Below are 7690 nucleotides of genomic sequence, written 5' to 3'. Positions count from 1 at the left end.
TATGGGGGTGAGTCCGTTCCTCCTCGTGGTGCCCCTGGAAAAGGCCTGCTTCTGCAGGCCAAACTGAACGCGGACAAATCCTGTTGTAAATCTTTTGTGACAGGCAGAACGGAAGGTGTAAACTTCTAACTTTTCTAGATAACAACTACAGGAATGCCTGACACAAACAAGAATATGATGAAGAAGAATAGGAAGAAGATGAAGAAGCTGAATATGTAGAATAATAATTGTTGAATAAGAAGAATATGAAGAATGTAAGAAAAGGAAGAAGAAGAAGAAGAAGAAGAAGAAGAAGAAGAAGAAGAAGAAGAAGAAGAAGAAGAAGAAGAAGAAGAAGAAGAAGAATGTAAAAAAAGGAAGTAGAAGAAGAAGAAGAAGAATGTAAAAAAAGGAATAAGAAGAAGAATGTAAAAAAAGGAAGTAGAAGAAGAAGAAGAAGAATGTAAAAAAAGGAAGTAGAAGAAGAAGAAGAAGAATGTAAAAAAAGGAAGTAGAAGAAGAAGACATACATGTCTGGCAAAATATAAATGAGGCTAACATAGTCAATATCTTTGTAACTCCTAACATCTTTAAAAAAAAAAGTTTAATTCCTGCTATTCCATTTGATTGGGCTAAACCTCTATGGCTTTAATGTCTCCTCCACCTCCCACAATACATTCTACATTATTCTTAGTTGTTTTTCTTCATGTAGAATTAACCTACAAGGAAAGAAAGGTTTTTTTTTAATTCCGATATTTTGGCCCCATTGACTTGCATTGGTTCCCGGTATCGGAATCGGCGATACCGATACTTTTTTTTAAGATCGGCCGATCCATTCCGATCCGATATTTTCAAGTATCGGCTGGTATCGCTCAACTCTAGTCATCAGAGCTTAATCTTAAATGTAGGTGGTTAGATGACTGCTGATAACCCTGAGGATTTAAAGACTGTTTTTAAGATAGAATCAAGATTAACTTCAGCTGGAGGAGGATTTTAAGCCACACTGGAGGAGGCGGTTCTGTTTCTTGTAGAGTGACCTTCCTTCTTTGATGGGGTGTTGCTTAGTCTTAGGGTACCATTACACATAGCGATGCACCAGCGATCCCGACAACGAAATGGATCGCTGGTGCATCTCTAAGTGGTCGCTAGTAGTGTTGAGCGATACCAGCCGATACTGAAAAATATCGTATCGGAATGGATCGGCCGATCTAAAAAAAGTATCGGGTATCGCCGATTCCGATCCCGGAAGTCCCATTCAAGTCAATGGGACAGAAATATCGGAATTGAAAAAACCCCTCTCTTGCCTTGTACAGCCTGTTCGGGAGGGGGGAAGAGTGTGGGCGGTGCGTGGGCAGACACTGCGTGTCTGTGTGTGTGGGTGGGGTCTGTATGGGCCTCTCGGTGGTCTGTACGGGCCTCTCGGGGGCCTGTGCCGGCCTGTCGGGGGCCTGTGCGGCTGTCGGTGGTCTGTATGGGCCTCTCGGGGGCCTGTGCCGGCTGCTGGTGGTCTGTATGGGCCTTTTGGGGGCCTGTGCCGGCCTGCCGGGAGCCTGTGCCGGCTGCCGGTGGTCTGTATGGGCCTCTCGGGGGCCTGTGCCGGCCTGCCGGGGGCCTGTGCCGGCTGCCGGTGGTCTGTACGGGCCTGCCGGGGGTCTTGTGTGTGTGCAGGCATCGTCTGATGGGACTACAAGTCCGATCGGGCAATGTCTGCTACACTGACAGTGATTGACACATTAGCCAATGATGGGACAGTAGTAGTCCCATCATCCGGCTAATGTGTTGAATGTAAAAAAAAACAAACAAAAAACATACTACATACATACTACATACATACTACATACATACTACATACATATATACATGTTTCTTATATACTACATATATACTACATACATACTACATACATACATACTACATACATACTACATATATACATACTACATACATACTACATACATACATACTACATACATACTACATACATACATACAAACTACATACATACTACATACATACTACATACATACATACTACATACATACTACATATATGCATACTACATACATACTACTTACATACTTCATACATACTACATATATACATACTACATACATACTACATACATACATACTACATACATACTACATATATGCTACATTCATGCAACATACATACTACATATATACATACTACATACATACTACATATATACAACATTCATACAACATTCATACAACATACATGCTACATATATACAACATACATATATACTACATACATTCTACATATATACTACATTCATACAACATACATACATACTACATACATGCTTCATATATGCTACATTCATACAACATATATACTACAAACAACATACATACATAGTACATACATACTACATACATACTACATATATACTACATTCATACAACATACATATATACTACGTACATACATACATACAACATGCTACAGACATACAACATACATACTGCATACAATACATTCATGCAATACATACATAGACATACAGTACATATAACACAGAGTACATACTCACCATTACTTGTCACTTTGATCCCCGAAGCCAGTGTCATCTAAGGAAAAATATGAAAGTAACAAACCACCAAATACTCCCTGATCCACAGAAATCCACGAGTGAGTGTCCCACGCCGATCTTCCATGGAGAACATCAGCTGATGTGACCTCTCTCTACGGGGCTCAGGAATCCAGTGTCAGGAGGTAGGTATCCTTCCGCACTGTATTCCTCAGCCACTGTAAAAAAATAGTCCCTGGTCTCACTTTATGGCAAATGCTGCGTGGGAACTTTTTCACACAGCAATGCCAAAAGTGAGACTAGGGACTATTTTTTTACAGTGGCGGAGGAATACAGTGCAGAAGGATACCTACCTCCCGACACTGGATTCCTTGAGCCCCTAGAGAGCGGTCGCATTAGCTGATGCTGCTGCTCTCCACGGGTGATCGGCGTGGGACACGCGTGGATTTCTGCGGATCAGGGAGTATATGGCTTGTTTGTTATTTTCATATTTTTCCTTAGATGACACTGGCTTTGGGGAACAATGTGACAAGTATTGGTGAGTATGTACTCTGTGTTATATGTACTGTATGTCTATGTATGTATTGTATGAATGTATGAATGTATTGTATGTAGTATGTATGTATTGTATGAATGTATGTATGTTGTATGTATGCAGTATGTAGTATGTATGTATGTTGTATGTCTGTAGCATGTTGTATGTATGTAGTATGTATGTAGCATGTATGTAGTACATATGTATGTTGCATGAATGTAGTATATATGTAGCATGTATGTAGTATGTATGTATGTTGCATGAATGTAGGATATAAGTAGCATGTATGTAGTATGTATGCAGCATATATGTATGTTGTATACATGTAGTATGTATGTATGTAGTATGTATGTAGTATATATATGTAGTATGTATGTAGCATGTATGTAGTATGTATGTAGTATATATGTATGTTGTATGAATGTAGTATGTATGTAGTATGTATATATGTAGTATGCATGTAGTATATATGCATGTTGTATGTATGTAGTTTGTATGTAGTATGTATTTATGTAGTATGTATGTAGTATGTATATAGTATGTATGTAGTATGTATATATGTAGTGTGTATGTAGCATGTATGTAGTATGTATGTAGTATATATTTATGTTGTATGAATGTAGTATGTATGTAGTATGTATATATGTAGTATGTATGTAGCATGTATGTAGTATATATGTATGATGTATGTATGTAGTATGTATGCAATATGTATGTAGTATGTATATATGTAGTATGTATGTAGTATATATGTATGTTGTATGTATGTAGTATGTATGTATGTAGTATGTATGTAGTATGTATATAGTATGTATGTAGTATGTATATATGTAGTATGTATGTAGCATGTATGTAGTATGTATGTAGTATATATGTATGTTGTATGAATGTAGTATGTATGTAGCATGTATGTAGTATGTATGTAGTATGTATGTAGCATGTATGTAGTGTGTAGTATATATGTATGATGTATGTATGTAGTATGTATGTAGTATGTATATAGTATAAATGTAGTATGTATATATGTAGTATGTATGTTGCATGTATGTAGTATATATGTATGTTGTATCAAAGTAGTATGTATGTAGTATGTATATATGTAGTATGTATGTAGCATGTATGTAGTATGTAGTATATATGTATGATGTATGTATGTAGTATGTATGTAGTATGTATGTAGTATGTATGTAGTATGTATGTAGTATATATGTATGTAGTATTTATGTAGTATGTATGTAGTATGTATGTAGCATGTATGTAGCATGTATGTAATATATATGTATGTTGTATGTATGTAGTATGTATGTATGTAGTGTGTTTTTTTTTGTTTGTTTGTTTTTTACATTCAACACATTAGCCGGATTCATGGGACTACTACTGTCCCATCATTGAATGGTCCCATCATACTACTGTCCCATCACAGAATGGTGACCGGTCTGCAAACCCTGTCTTATGAGGAAAGGTTGCAGGATTTGGGAATGTTTAGTTTGCAAAAGAGAAGACTGAGAGGAGACTTAATAGCTGTCTACAAATATCTAAAGGGCTGTCACATTGTAGAAGGATCAACTTTATTCTCATTTGCACAAGGAAAGACTAGAAGCAATGGGATGAAACTGAATGGGAGGAGACACAGATTAGATATTAGAAAAAACTTTTTGACAGTTAGAGTGATCAATGAGTGGAACAGGCTGCCACGAGAAGTGGTGAGTTCTCCTTCAATGGAAGTCTTCAAACAGAGGCTGGACAGACATCTGACTGGGATGATTTAGCGAATCCTGCTTTGAGCAGGGGGTTGGACCAGATGGCCCAGGAGGTCCCTTCCAACTCTACGATTCTATGATTCTATGATTCTATGATTCTAATGTGTCAATCACTGTCAGTGTAGCAGGCATCGCCCGATGGGACTTGTAGTCCCATCGGACGATGCCTGCACACACACAAGACCCCCGGCAGGCCCGCACAGACCACCGGCAGCCGGCACAAGCCCCCCGGCAGGCCCATACAGACCCCCGGCAGCCGGCACAGACCCCCGGCAGGCCCGCACAAACCACCGGCAGCCAGCACAGGCACCCGGCAGTCGGCACCGACCCCCGAGAGGCCCGTACAGACCACCAGCAGTCGGCAGAGACCCCCCGCAGTCGGCACAGACCACGCATCATGATGCGCACAGACCGCGCATCATGATGACGTCATTTCAGCAGCCAATCACAGCCATGCCAATAGTTAACATGCCTAAAAGGATGTGCCCACACTTCTGAGGCTTCCCATTGGCTGAATCAAATCGAGCAGGCTGATAGCTTTATGGGAACTTCCGATTCCGGTATCCGATACGAAAAAAGTATCGGAAGTCAGTATCGGAATTCCGATACAGCTAATATCAGCCGATACCCGATACTTGCGGTATCGGAAAGCTCAACACTAGTCACTAGTGAGCTGCTGCACAGGCAGATCTCACCAGCGACATCGCAGGGGTCGGGGGTCGCTGCTTACCTGTCAGACGCGGCGATCCTGACGTCCTCCCACCCGTGTCCACGCGTTGCTCGTCATCACAGCAGGAAGCGCCGCAGGAAGCTGACGACGAGAAATGATCCAGGACCTTCTCGCGCGACCAGCCATAACCAGCGGGGGAGCCGGTCGGAGGTAAGTATCACATGTAGCAATATCGCTAGCAATATCGCTGCTACATCACAAAATCGGAGAATTTATAGCGATATTGCTAGCGATATCGCAGTGTGTAATGGGGGCTTTAGAAGTATGGGCTGGTCTGATGTTATCACACTTCCATTCAAAGGAAGATTGCATTTCATTGGTTGTCCATTTAGCTATCTGTTGTTGAATTTTATTTAGGCACCAACTTCATCTCCCTTTCTTACAAGCACAACCTCTGCAACTCCAGAACTCAACAAGCAGGTGTACTTCATAGCACCGCATACACAGAAAATCTCCACAATATCTTCCTCTGTGACTCTTGGATCCAAATTATTAATGGTCAATTTTGTGCCTTCGAAAGGGCAAAAGGCAGACTCTTTTGGAGTGTGCCCTACTGATCAACTTGCCTCCTTTGTGACAAGTGTCCGTGACACGTTGGTTACAGCCTTTGTGTGCAATAAAGGTGGCGAAGTCTCATGCTGAGTAGACATGGGAGCTGTGTATGAATCATTCTGTACCACTTTACTAAGAGGCAAAGTTTGACCAAGAGAAAAATAATTTACAGACATTCATGGCCTTTTTTGCACATTGTGGGCAGCTGTGATTTTCATCTTCTTGGTGGGAATTTTGGAAAGTTCCAAGTCGTCATCAAAACCATCATCATCCATAGCTTGTAAAGAGGAAATCTGTTGTTTCACAGGTTCGGGGTTAACTATGTTTATCGGAATTCCTTTAACAGTGTTCCTTACACCAGAACAAATCGTTCTTGGATGTGAAATTTGGATGTTCTTGGTAATATGTATGGGTGAAGATGAAGAACCTTGTGCCATGGGTGTGTTGATAGTTACAGCCGGTGCACTCCTCTTTAAACTTTGTTTTACATGAGCATCCATCAGTTTGTTTGATTTACCTCCAACTGTGATCTGCTGCTTTCTAGAATTAAGCATCTCATGAGCATCTTGCACTTTACCCTTTATATGGACACGTGCGTCTTTGGCAACCTATTTCTCATGGGCATCTTTTAGGCCAAGCTTCATCTGTTACACCTATATTCTGACGGGCATCAAAAGCATTCTGGTAATTGGTGGTGGGTAAACGATTAATCATTGTAGGATGGATCCTGGATCTCATACCTCCCATAGCCCCCCTGTAATTAATCCTGTACGTTCCGATTCCTGCCATCACCATGCCCCTTTCTGATCACTTCATCCAACGACTCATCCTCCATATTTCTGCTAAAAACTTGCACCATCCCCCTAGCAACTGTGTAGGAAGCCACGTTATTGTTTGCAATGGTGCTTATGATGGCCATAAAAAATTTTTTTACACAGTATGTTGATATGTACCCCCCAGGGGGAAATGTTTGTCAGCCAATAAGTGTTATGGGCATTACAAGTGTATGGGCATTACAAGTATAGGAGACCCACTCCTTTAAACTGGGAAAACATTTTTCAGAGGCCATCCTCCACATTTCTTTCTTGGGGGATTGGAGTGTGTGCAAATTTTGGGAAGACCTTGTATTCACTCCCAAACTTTAGGTAACTGTAAAAAAACGTAATAATGGGAACTTTGATTGCATGTGGCCATCCAGTATGTGGGTTCAAAGACTTATTGTGATGCGAGTAACTTTGGTGCAGGGCAGGCCTTGCATTCAATGCATAAGCAAACAGTATGGGAGTACCAAATGAATAATGTGAATTTGGTTTTCATGTGGCCATCCAATACATGGGTTCAAAGACTTATTGGGTGTGCATGTAACTTTGGTGCAGGGCAGGCCTTGCATTCAATGCATAAGCAAACAGTATGGGAGTACCAACTGAATACTGAGAACTTTGGTTGCATGTGACTAACGAATGGAAGCGGAGGCACAGGTGGTGAAGATCACATTCATTTTTTATTTTGAAAGTGGAACCTCGGGACCAAGGTCCGGGGGCTCCGAAGGGGGCATAACTAGTGAGCCCCGAGTACCC

General features: G+C 41.0%; 1 pseudogene; it reads right to left on the bottom strand.

Moving 5' to 3' along the window:
- Nucleotides 1-864: 864 nt before the first annotated feature.
- Nucleotides 865-6948, bottom strand: LOC141083944 (polymerase delta-interacting protein 3-like; annotated as a pseudogene).
- Between the last annotated feature and the right edge of the window lie 742 nt (nucleotides 6949-7690).

This window comes from Dendrobates tinctorius, unplaced genomic scaffold, assembly GCF_039654945.1.
Source record: "Dendrobates tinctorius isolate UK_male_01 unplaced genomic scaffold, ASM3965494v1 ptg000022l, whole genome shotgun sequence".
NCBI classification, from domain to species: Eukaryota; Metazoa; Chordata; class Amphibia; order Anura; family Dendrobatidae; genus Dendrobates; species Dendrobates tinctorius.
Note: the sequence above shows the minus strand (reverse complement) of the source record. Positions and strands in the feature narration are given on the sequence as shown.